Source organism: Chiloscyllium punctatum, chromosome 42 (genome assembly GCF_047496795.1).
Source record: "Chiloscyllium punctatum isolate Juve2018m chromosome 42, sChiPun1.3, whole genome shotgun sequence".
Lineage (NCBI taxonomy): Eukaryota > Metazoa > Chordata > Chondrichthyes > Orectolobiformes > Hemiscylliidae > Chiloscyllium > Chiloscyllium punctatum.
The window spans coordinates 31,636,013-31,662,725 of NC_092780.1; the positions used below are offsets into that span (position 1 = coordinate 31,636,013).

General features: G+C 39.5%; 1 protein-coding gene across 3 annotated transcripts in view; it reads left to right on the plus strand.

Moving 5' to 3' along the window:
• LOC140465873 (gap junction gamma-1 protein-like) overlaps window positions 1-26,713 on the plus strand; it is a 77,765-nt gene that overhangs the window by 29,016 nt on the left and 22,036 nt on the right. Inside the window, exons 1-2 of one of the 3 annotated variants that reach the window (XM_072561746.1) lie at window positions 2,066-2,402; window positions 21,970-22,042. The exons of 1 other annotated variant lie outside the window; for it this stretch is intronic. The gene's annotated coding sequence lies outside the window, so the exon portion shown is untranslated. Of the gene's footprint in view, window positions 1-2,065; window positions 2,403-21,969; window positions 22,043-22,655; window positions 22,724-26,713 lie in introns of those variants that run through there. One more of the 3 variants, XM_072561748.1, reaches the window with a different exon arrangement.

Here is a 26,713-nt window from a genome sequence, read left to right on the forward strand (position 1 = left end):
CTACTTTTATACTGGAATATTACGTGTCATGATGTCTTAAAAGTACAGTGCTGTGTTGTCTGGGATCTGTTTCATAAAACAATTTGTGACCTCCAGAGAGGAGGAAATTAGACCCTATGATTCTCTGGTTGTCTGTAGTAGATTGAACAGTAACAATTAAATTGTGATAACCAATCTAGATCATAACATGACTCATTTACACTTGTTACAAGTTACATACATTCGTACATATGGAGCTGTTCTCTCCAAGCAAAAGGAATATGTTCTAGCCTTGCACAGTTTTTAATTAGCCAGTAGCTCGGGTAACTAATAGTCTCTTTCTCCATAACAGTCTGACTGTCAATCACAGTCAACTTGTCAACGAACAGCATTCTCTTCCTCTATGGCATAAATTGTTTTAATTGCTTGAAATTTGGTATTCTTGCATTTGTCCTAATGAGTATACGATGAATATTTTGGGTAATACTTCTCTCTTTTCAGGCAAAATCCTTTCATCTGGAGGGTTGTGGGCGATGGCAATGCACAACTTATGAAAGATATTCAAGAGGACAGTATAAATGGATTCAAGCTGCAATTCGATGCATTTCTAGAAAGATGAGGGGGAACGTATGATATACTGAGTACATAGACTTAAGCCACCAACAAGCTGGTGGGACTTCTTATTAGTAAAGCTAATTCCTATATTCTTTTATATGAAATATGAACTATTCTTCTTCATTGTTCACCAGCTTTGCTGACCACTTTCCTTGTCCAGCTTGCTAGTCAGATTTTAGTTTGTGTCCATCTTTAAAAATGCTTTAATATTTTATGAAAAGCCATACCCTCTTTGACAGTTGACTCTGATCAGATCTGATTTAGAGATGCCGGTGTTGGACTGGGATGTACAAAGTTAAAAATCAGAAAACACCAGTTTATAGTCCAACAGGTCTAATTGGAAGCACTAGCTCTCGGAGCAGCGCTCCTTGAAGGACTGTAACCTGGTGCTGTGTGATTTTTAACTCTGATCAGATCAGTCACACAATTGCCAACACTTATGCAACTATGTGCCAGTAAGAGAGGAGCCAAGAATAATACTGAGGGGAGTTAAGTCTTGCCCTGTAACAGATGCCCTGCAAAATAAAACTATGAGTTAATTGCAGTCTTGGCTTTGACCACTTGAGTTGTCACCCTGAATGTGGTGTGCTTGATTGTTCATTCTTAAGCAGAAGAATAGCCAGTTCTTCTGGCTGGTTAAGTACAGTAGCTTATTTGGCATAATGATCAAAGAATTTTATTGGCATTTGCATTGGTTGAATAGTATCTGAGTCATTATGTCTCCAAAGCTCTTCCCATGCCTATTAGAAAACCAGGAGACTTACTAGAGCCAAACACATTAACTGACTGCTTTTAATTTTAAATACATCTGTAAAAGGCTTCTCTCCATTATGTCAATCTCAACATTGTGATTAATTTTATGTGCCAGTTTATAAAAGTCTGCTCATTTTGTTGATATTGTTTACAGATTGCAAGCATTGGTGTCAACAGCATTTAGTTCATGCAGTGGTCAAAAAGGCATTGTAACTAAGAACTAAAAAGAATCTCTTTGCCTGTAAGTGGCAAAAACCCATAAGAACAGGAACTTCTGAAGCATAATATACTAACATAATATTGAGAAATATTAATTACATCTTTACTTTCAAAAAGTTAGGAAATGCCAGTCATGCCAAATGGAATAATTTTCTCCACTTGGATTGCCTTTCAACATAGCAGCAGACAGATGCTGGAAAAGACATTCTCAGGAGGTATCAGATACGGGAAAGGATGTTAGAATCAAGAACAATAAAAGAAGTTCAGCAGTTCTAAAGGAGACTTTGAATCCCATGATTATAGTGATACAAAAACGTCACTCACCAACACCTTCCAATGGCAATTATGAATGGATAATAAATGCTGACCAAGCCACTGTTGTCCACATCCTATAAGTTAATATATAACAAAAAGCCCTACCCTCCCCACAACTGCATCAGAGCAATTGCTACTTTTATATAAAATACGTCTGAGCTTCCAACAGTGCTGCCAGTGATACTCCTTGTGTGAAATACAGTGGTGACCCTGGAATCCGAACGCCCTATTGTTCGAACAACTTGGAATCCGAACAATTATTTCGAGAAAATTTTGCCCTAAAATCCAAACACATTTTCAGAATCCGAACACCACGTACCGTTCAGGTCACACATTGTTTGTTCAGTTCGTCCCAGGAAGTAGTCATGAAAGCATCTCTCGTGTGTTCATCACTAGTTTACCTCGTGTTTTCACCTTGATTTGTGCTGTTTTTTTAATTATCACCCTTGTGCATTCACCATGGCACCCAAGAAGAGTAGTGAAGCAAATAAGTGCATTCACCATGAGCACTCCTGACTAAGGTAAATGAAGTTATTTACATGTTAGTACATTTACTTCTTGCTTTTATTATTATTATTATTTGATGTTTAGGTCATTTACTCATCTTATTTTACCTTAACCATGTGTATTTGCAGTTAAAAGTGTCTTGAAAATGTTTTTTTTGGGTCCAGAAACGGATTCATTCACTTTCCATTATTTCTTACGGGGAAAATAGTTTCGGAATCCAAACTTTTCGCATCCGAACAGCCTCCTGGAACGAATTAAATTCGGATTCCAAGGCACCACTGTATTGGGTTCTGTTTGAAATGATGCTTGAGAAATTTTGAAAACTTGAGTTATCTTTTTAAAACGTTTGGTGAAGAAAATGTTATTGTTCACTCTCAAAATATTTAGCCATGTGCAGTTTGGTTTTGGGAGCATGTAGTTTTGCCAATTCTAATTTATACTCCTTAGTGAAATTGTAGCACAATTTAGTGGTGACCTGGTGGCAATTTAGTAAGAGTTATCCATAGCCAACTGTCATAGAAGTCTTCATGTTGACATTTCATTTCAACCAGGATTGAAGTTTCTATTTCCGGTCAAACAGAAATAATCCCAGTCCCTGTTGCTTGAATTTTTATGCTGTTTTCTTGAGATTTTGATCCTGGGTAAAGCTATCTATGTGTGCAGCATTGATCTTAGAAGTAGCCTAGCTAGTTACAACACCAGCATTTTTTTACAAACCCACCGACTCCCACAGCTACCTGGATTACGCCTCCTTCCACCCTACCTCCTGCAAAAATGCCATCCCGTATTCTCAATTCCTCCGCCTCTGCCGTATCTGCTCTGAGAAGGACTGGTTCCACCACAAAACACACCAGATAGTCTCCTTCTTTAAAAACCGTAATTTCCCCTCCCACATGGTTGAAGATGCCGTCCAGCGTATCCCATCCACTTCCCGCACCACCACCCTTAAACCCCATCCCTCCAACCGCAACAAGGACCGAACCTCCCAGTCCTCACCTTCCACCCCATCAATCTCCGCATAAACCATATCATCCGCGGATGTTTTTTCCACCTACAAATGGACCCCACCACCATGGATATATTTCCCTCCTCTCCATCTGCTTTCCGCAAAGACCGTTCCCTCCATGACTACCAGGTCAGGTCCACACCCCCCCCAACAACCCACCTTCCCTTCCTGGCACCTTCCCTCGCCACCGCAGGAATTGCAAAATGTACGCCCACACCTCCCCCTTCACCTCCATCCAAGGCCCAAAAGAAGCCTTCCACATCCATCAAAGTTTCACCTGCACTTCCATTAATGCCATTTATTGCCTCCGTTGCTCCCGATGCGGTCTCCTTTACACGGGGGAGAATGGATGCCTTCTCGCAGAGTGCTTCAGGGAACATCTCTGGGACACCCGCACCAATCAACCCCACCACCCGTGGGCCAACATTTCAACTCCCTCTCCTACTCTACCGAGGACATGCAGGTCCTGGGCCTCCTCCACTGCCACTCCCTCACCACCCGACGCCTGGAGGAAGAACGCCTCTGAACTCTTCAACCCTAGGGCATCAATGTGGACTTCACCAGTTTCCTCATTTCTCCCCCACCCACCTTACCCCAGTTCCAAATTTCCAGCTTCGCACCATCCTCATGATCTGTCCTACCTGTCAATTTTCCTTCCCACTTATCCGCTCTACCCTCGTCTCCAACCTATTACCTTTACCCCCTCCTCCATCCACCTATTGCACTCTCAGCTATCTTCTCCCCAGACCCACCCCCTCCCATTTATCTCTCCACCCCGGAGGCTTCCAGCCTCATTCCTGATGAAGGACTCCTGCCCGAAACATCGATTTTCCCGCTCCTTGGATGCTGCCTGACCTGCTGTGCTTTTTCCAGCACCACTCTAATCTTGACTCCAGCTAGTTACAAACCCAATTACGACCAGGCAATGCCAACCAAAAGTGTTGCACAAAGAATCAGGCACATATCAGTGTTACTGAAAAGTATTGTCGATTGGCCTAGCCATTTTCTGCAATTGTTTCAGGTTTGTAGAATAGTTTTAGTCCTTTGGCTGTGTTGACTTTGAATAATTGAAATTTAAAATATTCACATGACTGCTGACTTTATTAAAAATTAATTTTGGAACTAAGTGGATAATGGTAAGAGATGGCAATGTTTTCACCAATTACCACCACATTGTAAATGATTTGTGCTGCTAGCATGTGGTCTGGCAGAATCTTCTTTGAGTAGATTTTCTGCCACTAATACTTCTTGTAATACTAGTATATGGGAGTGACTTATGATAAATGGTGAAGGAATAACCACAATACATCTTTGGAAGAGGTTTATGCTGAGTAACATCAAGTTATCTCTTACATAATAGTAAGATTACAGGTTACATTAATTTAAGATTAAAAATCACACAGCACCAGGTTATAGCTATAAATTCTGTGTCATATGATCTTGTTCCATAGCTACCTGATGAAGGAGCAGTGCTCTGAAAACTAGTGCTTCCAAATAATCCTGTCTAGCTATAACCTGGTGTTGTGTGTGATTTTTAACTTTGTCCACCCCATCCAACATCGGTTCCTCCACATCATAATTTAAGATGTGTTAACTAGGTAAGCAATATTGTTATCTCCTAAGAGATAGTAACTAGGTCCATACCAAATGGTTGTAGGTTATAGAATTCACAACTTAGAACTGACTAGCTCCTCCCCAGAGACGGTAATTTCTATATCAGTGGGTGTCACTATTCCGGAGCGTTCAATTTAACCAGTCCACATCACTAGGTTTATACAAAATCAATCTCCAAGCTGCTTCTCCTTTGTTTAAACCATAATACAATTGTTTACTAAGTATAACTAGCTTGCCAGTGTACCTTCACCTGTCCAATGTTCTGACTTTGTAAACTTTTCTTGACTTGGATGAGTAGGTGGTTGTTGGCTCAACAATGATCTGCTCAGACGTTGCTTTTTGTCATTTTGTGCCAGTGGCTCTTTGACTTCTTGAATATCTTTCATTAAAGATGTTTCTTGATGTTGGTGCAGCAGTTATCCTGTTTGTAGAATCTTTATGTTCTGCAAAGTATGCAATGGGAAACAATTGAGTTCGTGAAAGAACTAATCTTCTTCCTTTGACATTGTCACCTGGTCAAGATCTTCCATTGCTATCGATGTTGTCAGTGCAGTGCTGTGCAGTATTGGCAAACTCTTCTCTCAACAGTTTGTGTTCTCTAGTTGTGTTGGAGTATGAGTTTAGCGATTGTCCAATGGTGGTTCTACCTCAGATTTTGGAAATCAAGCCTTGAAAATCTTTCCACAGGTGAGGAACAAGTAAACAGTTCCTTCAGCTTAATGAAATCAAGTTGGTAATGTGAAACAATTGTTTAGTCACAAAGTAGCTGATCTCAGTTGGTACATGCTTCTTCCTGGGCTCAGACAAGAAACTTTGAAAACCATTAAAGCTTGGTGCTGACCCACATATATTTAGTTAATGAGAGAAGTCTCCTTTGAATGTTGGGTTTTTCCTAAAAGTTTGATAGTGTTAGGTGCATTAGTCAGAGGGAAATGAGTCTGGGTGGGTTACTCTTTGGAGGGTCTGTGTGGACTGGTTGGGCCGAAGGGCCTGTTTCCACATTGTAGGGAATATAATCTAATCTAAACCAGATGTCAACAGTAGGTTTCTTTTGCAATATAGCAGCAAGTGGTATGGACATCATTACTTCTTACTACGTGGTGGAGTAGTGTTTAAAGTGAAGAAAACATCAGCAAAACAAAAAATCTACAAAAATCCAAAAAGAGAGAAGGAAAATTCAGCAAAAGAAGTAAATTTAAGAATTTAGCAGCTTAAAAATCACAGAGAGTCGGTCAGCCACTGTAACGGCAGCAGCAAATATCTAAGGGCTGAAACAGCAAATTTAGAGCAAAACATCTGCTCTAAAGTTAAATTTTCTGTTCTGGATGGCCTAAGCATGTTCTGCAAACTGATAATCTTTATTTCATAAAGACACATTTCAACTTTTTTACTCTTAGGTCTTGTTTGTCTGCCCAATGTAATGTCTGATTGGTAGGTTGTAACTTTGTTTTTCAACCAAGGGTTTCTCTCAGTTAATACAGTGACGGGCACTCCTGTATCAAGCTTAATTAAGTTTAATGTCAATTGCCATGGTTGAATTCAGTCAGATGGGTCATTTATTTCCTTTAAAAATGGCTGTGGTGCTTCTTTTAAAATAGATACATCAGTATCTAATGATGCATGTTCTAATGGAAGTTTATCTCGGGAGTCAGAATTGTTTTTCTAATGGTGTATGGTATTATGTAATGATTTCTTTGCCAATATAATCAGCAAATTCTGGATTTAGTGCATTTTTTAAATGTCCCACTTGATGTTGCAGCATTTCTATGCCTGTAAATATTTTCTGTTGTAGAACATAAATTCATTTTAAAATGCAAATTATTTGTTTTTAATCGAAAGCTTGAAGAGCCGTTAAAGTAATTCCCTTCTTTCAGAAAACAAAATCGCTGCAGCTCATGATAATGTTTTTTGTGGTTAAAAAGATGCTTGTTTTGTTTGAAAGGTAACAAAGTCTGCTTTCTTCAGCTTCCCAACCGCTGAATTTCATCATAAAATGAAATATTTTATCCTTTCTGCAAAGGTTTGAGTTTACTTCTGGAGCTTGATGTTAAAAGTTTCTCTCCCAGATTTATCAAGTTGTAGCTTCAGGCAGACTCTTCCTGGTCCTCACAAGTTTTTTAATACTTTTGTTGTTGCCTGGTTCTGGCTGATTTAAACTTTTAAAGGAAGTCTCACTATTGCTATAGCTGTTTCAGCCTTTAAATGTTAGCTGCTGCTGTCACAGTGGCTGACTGATTCTGTGTGACTTTTAAGCTGCTGAATTCTTAACATTTCTTCTTTTGCTGAGTTCTCTTCAATCTTCTCTTTGAATTTCTATAGATTTTTTCTGCTGATGTTTTCTTCACTTTTGACACTTTAAACACTGCTCCACCGTGTAGTAAGAAGTACATACCACTTGCTGCTATATTGCAAAAGATACCTGCTGTTGACATCTGGCTCTGCTAGGATTTTCTTTGAATAGATTTCTTGCCACAAACCTTCCTTCCAACACTAGTCAATAGGGCTTGCTAATATTAAATGCTGAAGGTGTCTTTGGGAAAAGAGAATTGAGTAGCAAGAAGATACAGGGTGGCAGATACATGGAAATACCACCATAGATGTACAGCACGGAAACAAAACCTTCGGTCCAACTCATCCATGCAGACCAGATATCCTAAGTTAATCTAGTCACCCCTCAGCCTATGATGCTCCAGGGAAAACAGCACCAGCCTATTCAGCCTCTTCTGATAGCCCAAACCCTCCACCCCTAGCATCATCCCCACAAATCCCCTCCAAACATCCCCCAAGCCTCACAACATCCTTCCCATAGTACTCCAGGTAGAAAAAAAAACTCAGTGAGTCTGTCATGGTAGGAAGTTTTATGCCAGCAAGAACAGTCAGGATAACAGTATACTTATTTTAGTGAGAGAAAAAGGGAATTAAATGAATACATCAGAGTAATTTGAAAATTAATCAGAGACCAAGACTTCTAAAGTTGATCTACCAGTAATTAAAATTAGTTGCTATCAAAATGTTTAAAACACTGGATAGCTGAATACTCTGTTTTCTAGAAAATTACTTAAGTGACTTACAAAAGCTGTTAGACACTTATGAAGCAATTTGTTAAATATTCTGGAAAAACCTTTTTGGTTATACATGATGTTAATAAAGAGAATGCATTACTTTTAAAACAACAACCTTATAGACTCAATCCAAAGAAATTTGTTCAAGAAGGACAATGACATTATTGAACTGAGTCATAGCAGCTGAAGCTCACTTGTCTTGATAGTGCTGAAACTGGATACTTTGCAAAGATTCTGCATAGATTATTACAAAGTTAATGAGGTAACAAAAGTGGATTTATTTCCAATTCCATGACTTGAAGTATAGAAAGATTTAGGCAAACATGGTTCATCATCAAATTGACTTGTTGGAAGGATATTGAAAAGTTGTATTGACTGATTGAGTGAAACAAATGTTGATTTTTATGATACTGGATGGACTTTATCAATGTGAAGTCATGCCATTTGGAAAGAAAAATACATCAGCAACTTTCCAATGATTAACCAAGAGAATTATTGAATACTATCTAAGTACATTGTTTATAACGATGACTTGATTGCATCCAAATAGATCTGGGAAGAACATTTGCATCTCTTGAACAAATTGTTTGATCAGTTACAAAGATACAACTTGATCATAAATCTGGTTAAAGTGAATATGCTAAAGCAAGGTCGACTTATTTGGGCTAAACCATGAGACACGTCGAGAAGCATGTAGAAATGCGAAAGGGCTATTTTGGATTATCCCATGCTGAAGGCAAAATATGAAATCCTACAATATGTATTGGCATAAGTAAGTTGTATCGGATATCCTTTCAAAATTTCTGCATTGTCGTACCTCCTTTGACAAATTTATTGAAGAAAGGCAAGAAATTTGAAGTTAAAAATCACACAACATCAGGTTATAGTCCAACAGGTTTATTTGGAAGTACTAGCTTTCAGAGCGCTGCTCCTTCATCAGCAGTACTTCGAAAGCTAATGCTTCCAAATAAACCTGTTGGACTATAACCTGGTGTTGTATGATTTTTAACTTTGTACTCCCTAGCCTAACATTGGCTCCTCCAAATCAAGAAATTTGAATGGATAAAAGAATGTCAGAGTGCCTTTGGTAACTTGAAAACCATACTGACAATTCTGGCAATTTAAGCAGCATGGAATTATGAGAGGCCAATGAAACAGAACTGTTGATGTCAGGAACATTTGTGTGGATGCTCTTGTTTGTCATGTTAGCTGCTGGCACATCGTGGAGGTATGAGATTGATGTACCACACTATTGTACAGCAAAATGTGTGCCTGCTTGACTGAGGACTCGCTGCACGCTTGTGTGACTGTGCTAACTGGTTTGGCAAGGGATCTGTGAAGATTTAGGCCAGGGCTAAGCAAGAGCAGTGCTAAGAGAGCAGCCCTGAGAAACAGCCTGGTCTGCTCCATGAGCTGGGTCTCTGTTCCTGTACATCAAGGCAGTCTTTGATGGTGAGGATGTGGCGTCAGATCGAAATTGGAATCATAAAATATGTGAACACTGTGATTCAGCATGAGTCATTACCAGATGAGGGGAATAGGCTAAGCACCAATGGCAGTGTGTTTGCAGCAGGAACCAGAGGCAATATTTGACTGGAGTAAATTGACGTTCCTCTAGGGCTAAATTTTTGACAATCAATATGTTAGCAGAGGGATTGAAAGAGATAGCACAGGAAGAAGGTGTCCGAGCTCCACAATGCATTGGGAGCCAAGGATACAATAAATGATATTTGTGGATGTGTAGGTGAAACTTTGATGGATGTGGAAGGTTCCTTTGGGGCCTTGGATGGAGGTGACAGGGGAGGTGTGGGTACAGGTTTGCAATTCCTATGATGGCAGGGGAAGAACTCCCTTCCATGGTTACTTCCATCACCAATTAACTTGCATGGCAGTCTAAACCATCAAACAGATTTATTCGCAAGAGTAATTTGCAAGCTCATACAGCAACAGGAGTTGAGGGTAGTCCAAACTAAAATAGCTTTGAATCAGTTCATTGGAGTGTTAAACCGGTTAAACGTCCATCAGTTGACATTTCTTTTGAGAAATTTTAAATATGAATGGGCATGCACTTTTTAAAATGGGAATAGACATATGATTCCAATTAGTTACAGTATATGAAACAACTATGTTCCTGCCTACAGAATGGTACCTTCTGTGTGTTTGTCACAAAATCATGAAGTGTTATGATTTTATGGATGGAAAATTTAATGATGTACAGCATCATCACAGATAAGTTAGTCTGCCAGATAGAATAGGTTCATTCAAACACTGGCCAATAGGCTCAATAATATGCAAAAATACATAGCAATGAACATCTAAGGCATTTGATAAATACCATTTCTGTTGATCCAATTATATTATTGATTAATATATGTTAATATATACTACTTGTAATAATTACTTAGCAATAATCTACTTGATTATTAACTAATATATACATTTAAGTGAATCATCAAATAAATTGTCATTTGTCTTATAGCTAATCTTATCAAATAGTTTGGACATGTTGTGACACACAGGTAGGACTTGAGCTCAGATTATCTAACCCAGATGTAGGGATACTATCATTGCACCACAAGATCTCTGGAATTTGAACCTACATAGGGTATACCCAATACAGAGAAACCTTAATTATCCGAAGGACACAGGTGGGAAGTATTTCGTTCGGTTAATTGAATACCGGATAACCGAGGTTCCCCTGTACATTTCAGCTATTTGGGCTTAACTACTCAGCCAAGATGACAGACCTTTCCCTGTCTTACATGCTTAATGAAAAGTCAAAAAATACAAAGCATCCTCCCAGTATAGAATTCTGAAACCATTTTGAGGATCTGCTTTTTTTAGATAACTACAACTTTTAAGCTAGTTCTGAGATAAAAATCCATACTAATATTACATATCTAAATTAAATCATTTGTGAAATCTCTGATCCGTCACAGGCATCCATTGTAGATTGCTGCAGGAGATTTCTAGCCTCACGCTATTTGTGACAGATGCATGACTAACCAAATTTACTTTGCCTCACTTGGTATGCTGCATTCTCTTTTAGAGTGTTCCCTGGTCATGTGCCATCTTTTCAAAAGCATTACCTTATTGGGCTCTTTTAATGCTACAGGGATTTCATTGAGTGAACAATTTGACATATGTGCAATATTCTATAAAAGAAATCATAACAGATGAATAGGCTTCTGCCTGATGGAAGAAAATGTTTTAATCTATGCCAAAGAACTCATTTTCTATTATCATGTAAAATAATGAAAGCCAAACTCTGTAAAATTGAAAAGTGACAAGGAAGTCCAAAATACTTCTTGCAATCCCAAAGTACCTCTTGAAGCTGGTTAATCCATAGTTATCAAGGTTAGAAACTCACAGATTGTAGTTACTATACTGTGCGTAAGAAGATATCTTCAGTTATAATCCTTGTTTCCAGTACATTATTCATTAAACAGTAGATTGCGTGACCAGGATGAGATAAAAATGGCAACTTTCAGTCATGCTATCATTAAAGATAGGTGAACTGAACCAAAGTGCAAGTCACCACAAGGACTCAAGGCAAGCTAATGAATATTTGATAAAGTTAGCCAGATACAAATACCTTTATTCCTGCAAAACAGTGATTTAATTATTCTTGTCATACAAGTCAGAAGAGAAAACAACTTAGATATTGGCTGATGGAGAATAAATTTGATAGTCAAATAAATTTTGCCTGTGTATTACTGTTCGTATGTTTTGTTTTTGAGTGAGTCTGAAGCCATGTTAATATAAAGGGGAGTTCACTTTCCAGTATATTATTGATGACCCCTGTAGTGATTGGAACAATGTTGACCAGGTGGATCTCATTAAGTATCAGTTCCCTGGTTGTGGTTGTTTACCTGGGTCAATCAGGGAGCCCTGGCTGACAGATATAAACAGGCGTCTCAGGGATTCTCTTCACTCTAGGGACTCTGAGCTAGCTGGTCAGAGTCCATGTACTGTGCACGTTTAAATAAAGAGTGACTTGGTGATGGGTTACCAGCCTCTGTGGAGTTATTTCAGACTGTATTAGACAATTTTTGGAAAAAAACAATGGCACAAATGATGCACACATTTGAAAGGAAGGTCTACCATAGTATTTGAATGAGAATTAGATTTATTGTCACATGCAACAAATGTTTGAAAATGGCCAGTAGTAATCACTTATATTTAGTACAGAAAATCAAATCTACTTTAATCTGACTGCAAAATGATAATATAACATTTTTTCAAAACATTTGGTCAACCTTTAAAAAGGATAAGTTACTTTAATAATAATACCATAAAATTAAAATTGTATTGAACTTTTCCTCTGGTACATCATAGAAGTAAATTACACTTGTATATCTGTAAACGTACATCAGGAAAGTCAAATAATTTAATTATTGAATCAAACTTCCTTGTTAGTATGAAGCTCCCAATCTAAAAGGGAATGTTTCATGTGTTCACCTTATATCCAAAGCTGCTTACTTTTACATGCAAGGTTAAAACAAAAAGGCTTTGAGATGTAAAGAGATGACGGTTTGGAGTATTCTGATTTCCCTCCTACAGGAAGGATGTTGTGAAACTTGAAAGGGTTCAGAAAAGATTGACAGAGATGTTGCCAGGGTTGGAGGGTTTGAGCTACAGGGAGAGGCTGAATAGGATGGGGCTATTTTCCCTGGAGTGTCAGAAGCTGAAAAGTGCCCTTACAGCGGTTTATAAAATCATGAGGGGCTTGGATAGGTTAAATAGGCAAGGTATTTTCCTTGGGGGTGGGGGAGTCCAGAACTAGAGGACATAGGTTTAGGGTGAGAGGGGAAAGGTATAAAAGGTACCTAAGGGGCAACCTTTTTAAGCAGATGGTGATGCATGTACGGAATGAGCTCCCAGAGGAAGTGGTAGAGACTGGTACAATTGCAACATTTGGAAGGCTTCTGAACGTGTGTATGAATAGGAAGGATTCAGGCGGATATGGGCCAATTGCTGGCAAATGGAACTAGAGTTACGTAGGATATCTGGTCAGCATGGACGAGTTGAACCAAAAGGTCTGTTTCCATACTGTATATGTCTTTGATTCTAAGACTCTATGACAGATAAATAGCATTATTTATCCAATAATAAAACTCAGTAACTTAGCAGAATATGTCATCTTCAATGATTACATTTCAGCAAATGTGAACTACGAGGAGCTAGATCTTTGGTCATCCACTCATGCAGAAATAGAAGGAGGTGGACTTCAAAAGTGGCAGGCCAAATCTGATTCGAGAATTCCAGCCCCATTTAGCTATTGCCAGCTTTTTTTTAGTGGGTTAGGCTGTGGGTAATGACCCCTCATGCAACAGTGCTAACCTTGCCAGGTTGAATACAAGATATGGTATCTAAGACAACAACCCCAACTCCCATGGCTGCTATTTTCAGGCAATCAGGCTTGTGTTGGTAAATGAAGGGTTTCCTGCCATAGTCGTGTTCCAAGTAGAGTAATTGCTTCAGGAATCTTGTGCCGGGGCGTGCATGACATGTCCTGTACAGCACAGCAGGTTTCCAGTGATTAGCACCTCGATGCTGGGAGAGGACATCGTTGTTGGATCACTTTTTGAGCCACCAGATTTGGAAGATCTCGCTATGGCACCATCCAGTATGTGACCAGTTTTTGTTTTGAGGTGTCTGCTATAAGTCTCAGATGCTGCACTGCTGGTAAAACATGACCTTAATCTTAGGTTTGAGATCCTGGTCCTCTAATATTCTTTTTCTCAAAATCTGAATTGGCATTTCGGAAGCTAAGATGAAATTGTAGCATGAGATTTGACCACCCAAATTCATGATGCAGGAATTCTTTCTTTGAATGGCAACAAATCATTACAAACAAGAAAAAAAATTAAGGACAAACACTGATGTATGTGATGATTGTGTGGGTTTCATTGAGCTGAGGAATTCCTTTTGTCTGCCTGCTCTCCCTTCCCATCACCCCCTCCCATCAAATGTCCCCTTTCTCCCGCAAGTCTGTTGCAATGCTGTAGCTATCCTCCCTCACCACTGACAATAGTAGGTGGAGGTCTCATAGAATTTGCCCCAATTCCTAGACCAGAACCCTCCATCACTATCGCCACTTGCTGCTGGAATTTTTTTCATTTGCGTCCATTTTTGTCAAGAAGAAATTTCCAGAATATAGATAGTGGTTTAGAACATCCAGGACCGTTCTATTTGATGGGGGAAGGGTTGGGGGCCATGTCAAGGTGTGAGGGCTGCTCGGAAGAGGCCTGGCATTTTCTCGATGATTGAAGAAAGGCCCATTTTCAGGGAAGAAGTGAATTATGACCTGGAGCTGCATTTCTTTGCACAGGCAGAGAGACAAGCAGCATCTGCTTTGTTGGAGCTCAACATCCGAATTTGGAGACAATTTAGTTTTGGTTGAACATTAGGTTTGAACAGTTTTTTTTACCCTGTTCTGTAAATTATCTCCAATCCTACAAGTTGAAGGTAGAAGGGCAGATTGATAAAGCACTTAAAGAGTGATCCTGAGTTTTAGGAAGAGTTCTTTTATAGAGCAGGGAATGTATAATAAACTTTTATTTAAAAACCTTGCTTAGCCTAAGTGGAATTCAGTGCACCACACAGTTTCAGAAGAATGTGCAGACATTAGAAAGGATGCAGAAAAGATTAACAAGAATGGTTCCAGAGAAGAGTATTAAGGCATTCGGAATATACTTATGAGGGGAATCAGGAGGGTAAAAAGGGGACATGAGATAGCTTTGGCAAATAGGGTGAAGGAGAATCCAAAAGGTTTTTACAAATACATTAAGGACAAAAGGGTGATTAGGGAGAGAATAGGACTCCTCAGATCAGCAAGGCAGCCTTTGTGTGGAGCCACCGGAGGTGGGGGACATACTAAACAAATATTTTGCATCAGTGTTTACTGTGGAGAAGGACATGGAAGATTTGAATATGGGGAAATAGATGGTGATATCTTGGAAGATGTCCATTTTACAAAGGAGGAGGTGTTGGGTATCTTGAAAGGTGGATAAGGTGGATAATTTCCCAGGACCTGATCAGGTGTACCCTAGAACTCTGTGGGAAGCTAGGGAAGTGATTGCTGGGCCCCTTACTGAGATATTTGTATCTGAGATAGTCACAGGTGAGATGCCAGAAGACTGGAGGTTGGCTACCGTGATACCATTATTTAAGAGAGATGGTAAGGACAAGCCAGGGTACTATAGACCGGTGAGCCTGATGTCGGTGATGGAGGGAATCCTGAGGGACAGGATTTACATGTATTTGGAAAGGCATGAACTGATTAGGAATAGTCAACATAGCTTTGTGCGTGGGAAATCATGTCTCACGAGCTTGATTGAGTTTTTTGAAAAAGTAACAAAGAGGATTGATGAGGTCAGAGCGGTGGACGTGAGCTATATGGAATTCAGTAAGGCATTCAGCAAGGTTCCCCATGGGAGACTGGTTAGCAAGGTTGGATCTCATGGAATACAGGGAGAACTAGCCATTTGGATACAGAACTCACTCAAAGGTAGAAGACAGAGGGTGGTGGTGGAGGGTTGTTTTTGAGACTGGAGGCCTGTGACCAGAGGAATGCTATAAGGATTGGTGCTGTATTCACTGTGAGTCCACTACTTTTTGTCATTTATATAAATGATTTGGATATGAAAATAAGAAGTATAGTTAGTATGTTTGCAGATGACACCAAAATTGGAGGTGTAGTAGACAGCAAAGAAGGTTACCTCCAATTATAACAGGATCTTGATCAGATGGGCCAATGGGCTAAGGAGTGGCAGATGGAGTTTAATTTAAATAAATCCAAGGTGCTTCAGGACTGATACACTTAATGGTAAGGTCCTAGGGAGTGTTGCTGAACAAAGAGACCTTGGAATGCAGGTTCATAGCTCCTTGAAAGTAGAGTCACAGGTAGATAGGATAGTGAAGAAGGTGTTTGGTCTGCTTTCTTTTATTGGTATGATTGAGTATAAGAGTTGAGAGGTCATGTTGCAGCTGTACAGGACATTGGTTAGGCCACTGTTGGAACCTTGCATGCAATTCTGGTCTCAAGGAAAGATGTTGTGAAACTTGAAAGGGTTCAGAAAAGATTTACAAGGATGTTGCCAGTGTTGAAGGATTTGAGCTATAAGGAGAGGCTGAATAGGCTGGGGCTATTTTCCCAGAGCGTCGAAGGCTGAGGGGTGGCTTCATAGAGGTTTATAAAATCATGAGAGGTGTGGTTAGGATAAATAGACAAGGTCTTTTCCCTGGGGTGGGTGAGTCCAAAACTAGAGGGCATAGGTTTAGGGTGAGAAGGGAAAGATATGAAAGAGACCTAAGGGACAACTTTTTCACACAGAGGATGGTGCGTGTATGGAATGAGCTACTAGAGGAAGTGGTGGAGGCTGGTACAATTGCAACATTTAAAAGGCATCTGGATGGGTATATGAATAGGAAAGGTTAAGAGGGATATGGGCCAAGTGCTGGGAAATGGGACAAGATTAGGTTGGGGTATCTGGTCAGCATGGACAAGTTGGACAGAAGCATCTGTTTCTGTGCTGTACATCTCTGAGTCTACAAGATGAGGAAGACATCAGGTATCCTGACAGTTGGAGAAGCTGGAGTTGTTCCCCCGGAGAAGAGAAAATTGAGAAGAGAGTCAATAGAAAAGTTCAAAATCATGGAACAGAATCGAGAAATCAAGAATGTTAGTGGCAAACAAACCAATGGCAACATGAGAGACTGTCTTATGCAGTGAATGGTTAGAATCTGGAATGCACTGCCTGAGAGTGTGACTGGAGATGGAATCAGTCAAGATTATTAAAGAGGAATTGGATGAGCACATAAAGAAAATAAATTTACATGATTACAAAGAAAGGGCAGGATATTGAGACCAGCTGATTCTTTTCTTGCAGAAAGCCAACACAGACTTGATGCACCAAGTGGGCTCCTCCTGGGCTGTAACCAATCTGTAACGCTACAATTCTTTTGCCTGAATATAGGACTGTTGGTCATTTCTATGCAGCTTGAAATTACAGTTGGAGTCAATTTGTCTCCACCCTTGGAAAGCAAATACACATGTAGCTCAATTATTTCTACATGTTGGATGCCAACTGGCTGAGTTACCGATATATATGGGTGAGAAGTTCAATCATAGAGTCAAAGTGATGTACAGCATGGAAACAGACCCTTCGGTCCAACTCGTCCATGCCAACCAGATATCCTAACCTCATCTAGTCCCATTTGCCAGCACTTGGCCCATATCCGTCTAAACTCTTCACGTTCATATACCCATCCAGATGCCTTTTAAATACTGTAATTGCAGCATTTACAGAATTCTGGGCTCGCCCACTTCAGAGAAAAGACCTTATCTATTTATCCTATCCATGTCCCTTATGATTTTATAAACCTCTATAAGGTCAGCCCTGAGCCTCCGATGCTGTAAGGGTACCTCTCAGCTTCCAATGCTCCAGGGAAAATAGTCCCAGCCGATTTAGCCTCTTCCTACAGCTCAAATCCTTCAACCCTAGCAATATTCTTGTAAATCTTTTCTGAACCATCCTATAAGCTAAGACATGCAACAGATGAAATACAAAAGAAATCGAATAGATTTCCACAAAGTTGAAGCATGCCATTCAGCCCACACCAACCCACCAAAGAGTACCTTGTGCCTTGTATGAGATAGTTAGATGCTGGAGGGTTAAGGAGGTAAGTTACTTGACTTGCTTTTTCAGCCACTGGACATATGGCTAGTCCAATTTAGTCAGGATGTTGAGAGTGGGGGACTTGGTAATGGTAATTCCACTGAATGGTTCAGGTTCTCTGTTGTTGGAGATGGTCAGTGAGTCAGGCACAATCTGAAGAGCAGGAGAATTGACGTTTCGGGCATAAGCCCTTCATCAGGATGGCAAGTGTTTGGCATTTGTGTGATACACAAGTTACTTGTCACTTCCTATTTATTGGTCCTAGAAAACTACCTTGAGGAACTCTGAGAGATTTTCCCAAAAGACATCAAGGTGATTCAAATTTATAATACAATCAAATCAATAGGTCTCTTGTTGGGCAGTGATAGAGTCTCTACTACTGAGCCAGGTTTAGGCTGAGAGGGCAAAGATATAAAAAAAGCCCTAAGGGACAGCGTTTGTTTCTGTACTGTACATCTCTCTGACTCTGACTCTATGTCCTGGAACTGCGATGACTGACCTCCAACAATAACCATCTTCAGTTGTGCCAAGTTATTGTATCTGGTATTTAATTTAAGTACAAATTTGAAAGGTAGTAAAAATGTTTAAGATGAAATAAATAAGAGTCACTATAATCATCTGGCTGCTCTCTCCTTAGAGACGGGTGTCTGGTGGTGCTTTAACTTGAGGGTCAAAGCCATGTCTAAAATATACACGCGAATGAAATTATAGAAGAAATATACAGACAACAGAAACAGCAGCTTCTTAAAAAAACCTCACATTTTGGGATCATTATTTTCCATTTCAGTAGCGATATAACTTGTCTTTCAAGAATTACTGGGAACAAAATTCACCCTTTCAATTCCATACAAAAGCTCAATGCATTGAGGCAGTGATTGAGTTCTGTAATTTGACCTAACATTTCATTCTTCCAGCTGGATTCAATGTCATGTCTTTTCACATGGAAATTATTATGGCACAAACAAAAGGGCCTGGGATAGTGCATTAGTCACACTACTTCCAGCCGTCCTTTGTGAATGGAGAGGCCTCACAATACAAAGGACGAGCTTGTGTGCATGCAGCGCTGTGTGCATATTTGTTCCTCATCGCTCTTTGACGCAAGAGGACTGGCCAAGCATTCAGAAAGAGATTTGGGAGGGTAAAATAACCTTTACTCCTTCTGTCTGGAGCCAGGCCTTCTTTTTGGAAAGTAAAACCTTTCTTTTGGCTTTGTTTGTTCACTGGCCAAGTATCAAGAGTGTAGAGATTACTAGCTTTCACTGAAAAATCTTGATTTGAACGTGCAGTTATTGAAACTCTTCTACATGATCTTTTATTAGATTAGATTACTTACAGTGTGGAAACAGGCCCTTCGGCCCAACAAGTCCACACAGACCCACCCATACCCATTCCCCTATATTTACCCCTTCACCTAACACTACGGGCAATTTAGCATGGCCAATTCACTTAATCTGCTGCACCATTTATGTATGTTTTTCATTAAAAAGGCAATAAACAACTGCAACTAAATAAAAAATGCAAAAAAAAAGGAATGTTAGAAATCTAAAATAAAAATATAAAATACGAGTGAAATTCATCAGCTTTCAATGGTTGCAGATCTGAAACGTTTATTCCTCTCTCCACAGTTGGTAGTGGACCTGCTGGCTATTCCCAATGGTTTCAATTTATATTACCTTCAATTAAATTGTGCTTTTCTGAAAAATAATATAACTTGTAGATATTTCCTAATCTACCTGTTCTCAGATGTTATTACACACTTTGGGAGCAGGTCGGACTAGAGTCATGGAGTAATAGAGTCAGAGACATGTACAGCACAGAAACAGACCCTTCGGTCCAACCTTTCCATGCCGACCAGATATCCCAACCCAATCTAGTCCCACCTGCCAGCACCCAGCCCATATCCCTCCAAACCCTTCCTATTCATATACCCATCCAAATGCCTCTTAGATGTCGCAATTGTACCAACCTCCAACACATCATCTGGCAGCTCATTCCATACACGTACCACCCTCTGCGTGAAAAAGTCGCCCCTTAGGTCTCTTTTATATCTTTTCCCTCTCACCCTAAACCTATGCCCTCTAGTTCTGGACTCCCCGACCCCAGGGAAAAGACTTTGTCTATTTATCCTATCCATGTCCCTCATAATTTAGTAAACTTCTATAAGGTTTCGGCCTCTGACACGCCAGGGAAAACAGCCCCAGCCTGTTCAGCTTCTCCCTGTAGCTCAGATTCTCCAACCCTGGCAACATCCTTGTAAATGTTTTCTGAACCCTTTCAAGTTTCACAGCATCTTTCCAATAGGAAGGAGACCAGAATTGCATGCAATATTCCAACAGTGGCCTAACCAATGATGATTTGATTGTATTATAAGTTTGAATTACCTTGATGTCTTTTGGGAAAAATGCATTACAAGCCATTTGATTTTATGAGTTTCTCATGAACATTGCATGAGCACTGGGGCTATAAACCTTAATCAAAGTACCCATTAACACTTCAAGTTAGTACTTTGAATATATTCTGACATTCTAATTTAAGATTTAATTCCAGGAAACAGCATTATAAACTGCCCTACCAGGCCTGTAAATTTCAACCAGGAAAAACCAACAAATAAAAAATTAGCTTGCTAAATTAAACTGGGCTCATGACAAGATGAAGAATTGTGTGTGTCCCATAGGTTTTAGATTAAGGAGATTTATATGGTCTTGGTTAAGGATTAAAATCTCCAGTAATCATCAAAAATGTTGAAGGAGCCAAATAAAAATAAATATATATTCCCTGGTAACATATTCCCCGGGCAGCTCAGTGGCACAGTGGTTAGCACAGCTGCCTCACATCACCAGGACTCACAGGCCAAAAGATATGCAGGTTATGTGAGTTGGCCATGCTAAAAATTGCCCCATAGTTTCCAGGGATGGACAGGTTAGGTGGATTAGCCAAGGTAAATACAGGGATATGGTGGGATGCTCTTCACAGGGTCAGTGCAGACTCAATGAGCCAATGGTCACTTTCTGAATTGTAGAGATTCTATTCTCTGATCCTGATCCAGTTCTTGAAACGTCAAAACTCCACTTTGGAGCTAAATTTACCGATAACCCTATTGTGCTCAGGTAGTGCCATGAGGTCGGATACTTTGGGTTCACAGTCGTTTTGCTGTGAGGTCATATCAAGCCTACATTTACCTTTCACACATTTCACAGGTCACAGGATTCGTGCTGGAGTTCAGATTTGAAGGAGGATACTGAGGTTTTGATGACATTGCAAAGCAGTTATATATCTGGTATATTATTAAAACTGACTTGTGTTATATGATTCTATGACCACTATGGCCCTTACATGTCAACTTACAAATGAACAAATGAAGGATTCACACCACAAGATTAGAATCAACATATGGGCCAATTTACCATTTTTAGCTATAAGTAAATAACTTGAGTATTTTAACTTTGTACAATTTCTATTCTACAATATTATTTCTCAGACAAATGAGGATTATAAAATTATAATAAAATATTTTTCATGTTGTTTTGTCTCTCTATAGAGGGCTTCTTGCTTTCCTCTGTTCCATGCTGAAAACTTTTTCTTTTGTCCCTTTATTTTCTGTCTTTTGGTAGCACTTTTTTTACTCATGCTTTTGCTTGGCTGTTTCAGTTTGTGTTCATCTTACACTTCACTTTATGAAAAGGCATTTTGCATCTGGAGTCCTTGGCATGTTATAACATGAAGACCAAGTGAGCTGTGGCCTAATGCTTTCCCTATCTGCCAGATTGCAATCTGATGACAAGCAAAAAGCAGCAGGGGCTGAGATTTGGAGCAGAAGTTGAATAGTGAGAGGGGCCAGGGGCTGGGGCTATCAATGGGATTGCAATGCACAGATATATAGCAGCAGAAATGTCATTGTTAGTGCTGCAATGGCAGCATTTGGACGTGAATAGGCTTATTTGGTAATATGAGGCCAGAACAGCTCCTCGTGGATACATTAAAATGGAGGCTGATCCTGAAATCAGATGCAGCCCTAAATAGCCTATGATCTCAGTACTGATTTTTCAAATACTGGTGCTGAATAATTTTTATACCTTATTATTTGCTTCCCATAAATATAAGTAAAGTGTAATAATTGTGAAATATATATTCAAACTCACATTATTTCCTCCCAAACATCACCAGCCTTATTAACAAACAAATAGATGAAAATGTTATTGTATTCTGTTCATCACAGAGCTAACCTATGTACTGTATCAAAGAGTAAGTGTTATCGTGGTCTGTTCGTCGAGCTGGGAATTTGTGTTGCAGTAAGTGTTAATCTATTTAAACAAAAATATTAAGCTGATAATGTTGTTATAATCATAGAATCCTTTCTGTGTAGAAAGAGGCCATTTGGCCCACCTGTTGTGCACTGACCCTTTGAAGGGCATCCTATCCACACCTATCTCTGCAACCCATGGCTAATCCACCTAACCTGCACATTCCAAGACACTTTGTGACAATGTAGTATGCCCAATCCACTTAATCTGCACATCTTTGGACAATGGGTGGAAACCAGAGCATCTGGCAGAAACAGGGAACACGTACAAACTCCACCCAGATCATTACCCAAGCTACAATCAAACCTAGGTCCCTGGCACAGTGAGAAGCAGTGCTAACTACTGAGCCATCAATCTGCTCACTTAAGACAGTTGGCCTAAAAGGCTTAACTCAGAACTTTGAATAGGTCCATCTATTGAGATAGAAATAGCTCTAGGCGGAACTAGTTTGTTCTAAGTTATTAGTTCTGTAGTCTGCAGCCGTGGATCATTGATCTAGATGCTATCTGTTATAACACTTTCTCATATTTAGTTTAAATCAGTTAACCAGTCCTAAGCTAATTTAACATGTTAACTCAGCTTTCTTTTTTAACTCATTCAGGCGATATGGGCTTCACTGGCTGAGCTGGCATTTATTGCTCATCTCTGGTTGTCCTTAAGAAGATGGTGGTAAGCTGCACTCTTGAACGGTTACAGTCCATCTGGTGTAGTTACTCACTCAATGCAATCAAGAAGGATTTTGACTCAGTGACGGTGAAGGAACAATGATTTATTTCCAAGTCAGGAAGGTGCATGGCTTGGAGGACCAAGAAGTGTCAGATGGAGTTTAATTTAGATAAATGTGCGATGCTGCTTTATGGTAAGGCAAATCAGGACAGGATGTATACATTTAATGGTAAGGTCCTGCTGAACAAAAGGACCTTGGAGTGCAGTTCATAGTTCCTTGAAAGTGGAGTCCCAGGTAGATAAGATAGTGAAGAAGGCATTTGGTATGCTTTCCTGTATTGGTCAGAGCATTGAGTATAGGTGTTGGGAGGTTGTGTTGCGGCTGTACAGGACATTGTTTCGGCCACTATTGGAATATCGTGTGCAATTCTGGTCTCCCACCTCTAGGAAGGACGTTGTGAAACTTGAAAGGGTTCAGAAAAGATTTACAAGGATGTTGCCAGGGTTGAAGGTTTTGAGTTATAGAGAGAGACTGAATAGGCTGGGGCTTTTTTCCCTGGAGCATTGAAGGCTTGAGGGGTGACCTCATAGAAGTTTATAAAATCATGAGGAGCATGGATGGAGTAAATAGACAAGGTCTTTTCCCTGGGTTGGGGATTCCAGAACTAGAGGGCATTGGTGTAGGGTGCGAGGGGAAAGACCTAAAAGGGACAACTTTTTCACACAGAGGTTGGTCCATGTACGGAATGAGCTGCCAGAGGAAGTGGTGGAGGCAACTACAATTGCAACATTTAAAAGGCACCTGGATGGGTATATGAATAGGAAGAGTTTAGAGGGATATGGGCCAAATTCTGGCAAATGGGATTAGATTAATATAGGATATCTGGTTGGCATGAATGAGTTGGACCGAAGGGTCTGTTTCCATGCTGTACATCTCTATGATTCTAGTCACTACGTTATTCACATCATTGAGTTTTTTCTTGATTTGATGAAGTCAATAAACTTTTCTTTTACTGATTCTCCAGAGACAGATAATAATATTAATACCTTGTCTCCAGCACACAGCTTTGAAGTTTAATTTTATTTTATTTGCTCCAGTTTTCATTGTTGTTGAACGCTTTCCAGATGATTTTGACCAGCGCACATGCTAAGGTTAGTTTCTCTCTGAAACTTGAAACGTGGGCTAAATGTGCAGTTTCTGAAAATTGGTTTATAAATTTCTCTTTAAATAATTTGCTAATTCTCTGACTTCATGCCCACATATCAATTCAAAGGGATTGAATCCTGTGGACTCATTAGGGACAAGCCTAATGGCAAACTGTAACAAAAGAATTATTTTCTCCCAGTCATTAGGACATTCTTGAAAATAAGTTTTAATCGTAATCTTCAAAGATACAATTTCTAACACACCTTGAGTTTTGGGCAATGATCAGCAAATGTAAATTGTTTTATTTCCAAATCACTCAATATTCACTTGAATAAGCGAGATACAATTTGAACATGAAACTGATTGTATTTCTTTGCATAATTCACAAAAATTGTTGTAGGAGCCTGGTAGCTGCAAGTGTGAAATAATTCTGTGTGGATCCAAGGAGATGTAACAGCTAAAGCTGTCAAATTAACTTAAGATAAACTGGACTTGTCATCTCTGGTGACCAGAAAGATAATGAGAGGCTGATGACCCCTGCTCAGCAACAAGCCTTCCCCTATGGATTAGGTCCCAAACGGCAGACACATCTTGTACTTTTAAGTCTCCATAAGGACAGAGGTTAAACGAAAACCTGTTTCAATTCTACTGGAATAGACTAGAGGGACTGAATGCGGAGATACATCACAGTCAAAGAACTATCCTCTAGTTATGCTGTATCACAGGTAAAGACCCTCTCTAATTCTGAGTATTGCAACCAATTAAAAAAAAAGAATCTGTTCAAAGGCTCTTTGACCATCCTGTAAAATCAAGGTTCTTAAAAAAAACAACTGTTCAACTATCAATATCAACACTACCAATAACCTCCACTGTGACAGTTGCAATGTACAATTCATGGAGAAAGTGAGGACTGCAGATGCTGGAGATCAGAGCCGAAAATGTGGTGCTGGAAAAGCGCAGCAGGTCAGGCAGCATCCAAGGAGCAGGTGAATCGACGGTTCGGGCATAAGCCCTTCTTCAGGAAGGGTCCTTCTTCGTGAAGAAGGGCTCATCCCCGAAACGTCGATTCTCCTGCTCCTTGGATGCTGCCTGACCTGCTGCGCTTTTCCAGCAACACATTTTCGGCCATGTACAATTCATGAGCAATTCAGAGATGGATCCATGAATTTTTAAAAATAACTTTTATCTTTTTGGACTCACCTGTTGTTCCTGTTCTGGTTGTATGTCTCGTGCGTTAGTAATTAATGAACTCAGTCCTTTTGTTAATTCAAGAAGTCTGCTTAACTTGGCTTCTTTAAAACACATGCTCATTTGAGCTTGAAATACTTTCCAAGTTAGCTTTCTTGCAACCAACCAAAAGGGATAGATGAACAAGGAAATAATATGTTTCTGCTGCAATAAGATAAGATGTACCAAAGTCAGTTGCTTGACCTTAAATGGGAGACCAATTGTAATAGTAGGAGTGTCTAAGAAATCCTCAGAAAAGGGTGCATCAGGAAAGGAAATGTGTGTTAAGACTTTGCCAGTATTTTGAACAGAATATGTTTAGAATCTACTAAGCAGGGAAAGATGAGTTTGGAATTTTTTTTATCAAGTAGTGATAAAAAAATCAAATGATCATGGGTTCTGAATATTTTATCTCAAAGTGAAAACTATTTCCTTATTGTTCAAGTCTAGGAGGTAAATCAAGAGATGCTGGTGCAGCCTAATAATGGATCATGATATAATTTGTCTTCCGGGGTGATAATAAAAGACAAAATATTAATTGATGGTACGTATGGAGGTCTCATGACACTGAGTTGGTTTAAAAAGTGACTTGGTAAATGGAGAAATTATAGTTGGAGTAATGAGACAAATCTATAAGTTTAATATACAAAAGAAAGTAAACTAACCAAACAGCATATACATTGCAGCTAAAATGATCTTAACATGAACTTTTAAAAAAACTTAACCCGTTTCCAAATACTATTCAGTAGAGACTCAAGTGCAGGGAAATAACAGTCCTATCTTAATTCTTTAACTCTCTGCTAAACTGATACCTTCCAGGGCTTCTTTTCTATTGGACCGTGGAGACAATTTGATGAGTTTCCCAGTCTGCTGATACATACTCTTCATAAGCTGGAGAATCTAAACTTACACAATTTTGATCGCAATATTAATTAATAATCCTCTTCTTTTCCTGAACTCTGCCACTGAACACATTCCTAAGTAACTGGAGGGCTGGAGATAGATCATACATGGTCTTCAATACATTTCCACCTTAGATTTTTCTGCTCTTCAATAAGGTCTAGAATACAATACAGCTTGTAGTACAGTTTGCCTAGCCCTGTTAAAAATTGCTAGTCTTAATTGTTCAGGTTTTCTGTTCTGTGGCAATCTCAATTTCGCCTTTGAGGCTGGAAGATGCCCAACTCCTCGTCACTTCTTATTTCTACAGGAGCAAGGAGTGAGAAATCTACAGCCATCCTGATTCACCCTGAGGATAATAGTTCTGTCCTTCTTTATTCCTTGCTATTTCCTACAGTAACTGAATTTCATACAGTTCTCAAAATCCACACATAATTTCAACTGTTCGTTTGTTTCTCAATGTTTCATGTGTATACATCTTAAAAACCTCTCTCTCTCTAAAACTGAAAGCACAATGGGGACACACATTTATGGCTATTCACAACTGTAAAGTGACCTTAATTGGGTTCTTCTGGGAGTGGCTCTACCTCTGGGGCAGAAGGCCTGGTTAAAATAAAACAAAGAACTGGAATACTGGAGATCTAAAACAAGCAAAAATAGAAATTGCTGGAGAAACTCAGCAGGTCTTGCAGCATCAGTGGATAGAAAATAGCATAAAG